General features: G+C 40.7%; 2 non-coding genes across 2 annotated transcripts; both read right to left on the reverse strand.

The window, feature by feature from the left end:
- Nucleotides 1–1,891: 1,891 nt before the first annotated feature.
- On the reverse strand, nt 1,892–2,002 carry MIR8940-2 (microRNA mir-8940-2). Its single transcript, NR_127955.1, has one exon. It is a non-coding gene; the product is annotated as a microRNA 8940-2 (primary transcript).
- Nucleotides 1,892–2,002, reverse strand: MIR8940-1 (microRNA mir-8940-1). The gene has a single exon (NR_127932.1). It is a non-coding gene; the product is annotated as a microRNA mir-8940-1 (primary transcript).
- Nucleotides 2,003–4,294: the final 2,292 nt, after the last annotated feature.

Consider the following 4,294-nt stretch of genomic DNA (forward strand, 5'->3'; position numbering starts at 1 on the left):
ACATCTTTTTTTGGAAATATATTTTCATTTCACATGAGTAAATACCCAGCAGCAATTGCAGGTGATAGCACTGAGCAGCTTCCCACCATGTGAGTTGCACATTTTACCTTTATCTACAAGGCTTGAGAGCTCATATTGCTCCCCACACTCACCATTATTTGATGTTGCCAATATTTTAAGTTTTAACCTTTCTAGAGTTGTATAGCTCTACACCATTTTTTAATTTGCACTTCCCTAAAGAATGATGAAGTTGATTACGTACTGATTGGTCTTTCATATATCTTCTGTTATGAAGCATATCTTCAAGTCTTTTTCCAAATTTTCTCTGGATTTATATCATTGAATTGTAAAACATTATTATGTATTCTAGACCAAAGCACGTCAGAATATGTTTTTTAAATATTTTCTCCTAATCTGCGTCTTGCCTATTTGTTTCCCCACTAGTGCATCTTGCTGAACAGAGGTTTTAATTTTGATGAAGTACAACTTATCATTTTAAATATTATCGTCAGTGGCTTTTTGTATGTGTGCTAAGAAATGATTGTGTTCTTTAAGGATACAAAAACAATATCCTATGTATTTCAAAGTGTAATAACTTCAATGTTTATGTTAGTCCATATATCAATTGAGGGAGATTTATAATGTTGAAATGTGTCATGTTTCAGTCAATACATTATGCATATGTACGTTATTTTTTTTAGGATCTCTAAACTCTATTTTGTGGGTTTGAGTATAAACATCTAGCATAGATTTTCTTACATTTATTTCTATGTTTTCAGAATATTTTTATTTTATCAAAAATTTCATTTAAAATATTTAATTAATTGCATATAAAAACAAAACATATTCTATTTACTCAGTATTATGTGACTTTTCTATATCCGCTTACTTATTCCAGTAAACTGGAATTTTACAAAACAGATTGTAGCAGACTGCTGCCTGCGCGCCCCGGGCCGCGGCGCCGCACACCCTGCAGGCGCTGCTCAAGCACGGCTCCCCGACGTGTGGCCCGACGCGTGGCCCGACGCCTTCCCGAAGGTGCTGAAGACCTGCACATCCGCGCCTGAAGTCGTCGAGGTCCTTTTCAACTCTTACCCTCAGCTCCGCGTGTTGGAGTCCTGGAAGGAGGCGATTACTGAAGAAGTGTTTGAGATGCACCAGTCTTTCTACAAGTCCTTCTTTGCGTTGGCCCACACCCCGCGCTGTCTGCAGCATCTCTGCCGCTGTGCCATCTGGAAACTGTTTGGCAAAAATTGCTTTTACTTCATACCCCTGCTCCCATTGCCGAAGTCCCTGCAAAATTATCTCCTTTTGGAGCCAGGAGGTGTTTTGCATTGAAAACCAGACCATTTGGACTAAGGCTCGAGTCCTCATCTTTTCGTTCCGTGGGGGGCTGCATGGCGAAGAGAGCGCTGAGGGTGGGACGTCCCACTCTGCCTGGCAGATGCACAGACCTCGCCAAGCTTCAGGTTCACCTCGGGATGGAACTGGTAATAAAAGCCCTTCTGCCTCTCCACGTTGCTCGTGAGGATGGAAACTGTGACTATCCTAGTCTTGTATCAGAAAGTACCTTCCAACAAAAGTTGAACTAAAAGGTAGACGTATTCTTTTCAATGTTTTTCTCCCACCCCCAATGAGTTAGCAAAGTGCATGCTGCCCCCCAGCCTCAGACCCTCTGCCTCATGGGAAACGTCCCACCCCTCCTGGAGCTCGGCCACCTGGAAAGACTGTCCCCAACACATGACAGATGTACACGTTTAGAGAGGGCACCTGCTTCCATAACAAGAGCGCCTCCCCAGGAGCCCACTGGTGCTTCCAGCACAGGACCGTCCAGAGCTCCTAGAGGATGATGGCGGGGTGATGAGACGGACATTCTGATCCTACATGAGTCTGCTGTCTGACGCCCTCAGCAGACCCCAGCTGATCCAGCTCCGGCAAATAGTCCAGGCGGCCAGATGCCAGGAGCAGACACAAGTTGACAGAGGTTGCCATTGGCTCAGCCGAGCATCCATAACAAGAGAGAAGTTTCTAAAGGTCTAGGACTGTATAAACCGCATCTTCTATTTTCTCTCTTCTGGTGCTTTGACTCTGGGGCCTTGCTGATGCTGGAGGGCCTGCCCCTCCCAGGATGAGCCAATCCCTGGGGATAGTCAACAACTAGCCCCCAGTCGTGCTTTTCAACCAATCAATGCAGAGCTCATCCCAGCCACCTCCTTTGTTGGGCTTTCACACTCTGGGTGACAGTCCAACCCAGGGCCACGTGCCAGACACTGGGGACAACCCCTCTGCCCCAGACCCCCCTGAAATTATTCAAACTAGCCAACCCTAAGCCTGTCTACCCTGCCTCGCCCGTTCCTCCCACGGAAACCATGGTAAAGCTCCTGCCCATATCCCCTCCTCCACCTCCCGACCAACCCTTGTGCTTCCCCACGTGGCCCCCGAGGTGTGGCGTGTCCCTTCTCTCAGGAATGGTGAGTAATAAACTCTCTTTTCAATGGCAAAAAAAAAAAATCAGACTGTATACTTGACCACAAAAAAAAGTAAAAGAAAGCATCAAACAAAAATGAATGACAATGAACATGCAACTAATGCAAACATGTTTTAACAACAACAGAAAATCAAGTTCTGGATGATTTTAGTGGTGTACCCATGGAAATATTTAAGGGAAAAATAAAATTACTAATATTCACTATTGCACTAGTAATATTGCGTTATTAATATGACAAACTATTTCAGAAAATAGAAAAGCAGAATGCATGTCCTAACTCATGCTATTTGACTAACATGACTTTAATATCACAACATAAAAAATTACACTAAGAAAGACACAGATATTAGCATCCCTCATTAACATACATTTTTGTCCCTGCAGGGTAGTTGTAAGTAAAGATCATTTAGGGTAATATTAGTGGTGTTCCCCTTTCCCAAGGTATCAAAGGAAGCCAAATGGAAATCCTGGACTTCCATCCCACCATGCAGTAACAATTTAATGCCGCTCTCCCTCCACCTGTGTGTCTGTGTGATGTCAGAAGAAACTTAGTAAAACAAGATTTAAACAAGATCCAAAGTCTCAAAGCATAATACCCCAAATGCCCAGGTGGCATTTGAAAATCACTTGTAAAAAGAAACAGGAAAATCACAACTTGACAAGCACAATTCACAGATGTTGACACTGAGATAACACAAATGTTGGATTTATTTGACAAGGATTTTAAAACACCTATCATAAAATTGACTCAGTGAGCAATTCCAAACAGTTGGAATAAAAAAAAAAATCATCAACCAATAAAGAAAACGTCTCTGTAAACAAATAGAACACAGAAAAACAACTATCTTTTTATGACTCAGTAGTATTCCATGATGTATGTACACTACATCTTGTTCATGCTTTCACCTGGCAATGGGCACATAGGTTGTTTCCAAGTTTTGGCTATTGTACATGATGCTGCAATAATTATAAAGGTGTATACATATTTTCAAATGAGCATTATTTTGCCCTTTGGAAAAATACCCAGGAGTGGAATAGCTAGATCATATGGTATTTCTATTTTTAATTTTTGGAGGAAACTCCATATTGTTTTCCATAGTTTCTACACCAATTTACGTTCCCACCAGCAGTGTATGAGGGTTCTCTTTTCTCCACACACTCTGTAGCACTTATTATTTCTTGTCTTTTTGACAGTAGCTGTTCTGATAGATGTGAGGTGATATCTCATTGTGGTTTTGATTTTCAATTCCCTGATCATTAGTGATATGGAACATCTATTCATGCGACTGTTGACCATCCATATATTTTCTTTAGAAAAATGTTTAGTCTCTCTGGCCATTTTGTTAAAAGGGTTTTATTGTTGTTGCTGTTGTTGAGTGGTATGAGTTCTTTGTATATTTTCAATATTAACCCCTTAATGGATGTATGATTTGCAAGTACCTTCTAATTGCTAGGTGGCCTTTTCATTTTCTTGATGGTTTCCTTTCTTCTGAAGAAGATTTTTAGTTTGACGTAGTCCCATTTGTTTACTTTTTCTTTTGCTTCCCTTGATTGAGGAGATATGTACAAAAAGATATTGTGAAGACTGTTGTCAAAGAGCATGTTGCTCATATTTTCTTCTAGGAGTTTTACGGTTTTACTTTCAATTCTTTCTTCCATTTTGAGTTAATTTTAGTGCATGGCATAAAATAGCAGTCTGGTTTCATTCTTTTGCATATAACTCTGCAGTTTTTCCAACACCATTTATTGAAAAGACATTTATTTCCTTATTGTATGTTCTTGGTTCCATTGTCAAAAATTAGCTTC

The sequence above is a fragment of the Equus caballus genome, chromosome 24 (assembly GCF_041296265.1).
Source record: "Equus caballus isolate H_3958 breed thoroughbred chromosome 24, TB-T2T, whole genome shotgun sequence".
Lineage (NCBI taxonomy): Eukaryota > Metazoa > Chordata > Mammalia > Perissodactyla > Equidae > Equus > Equus caballus.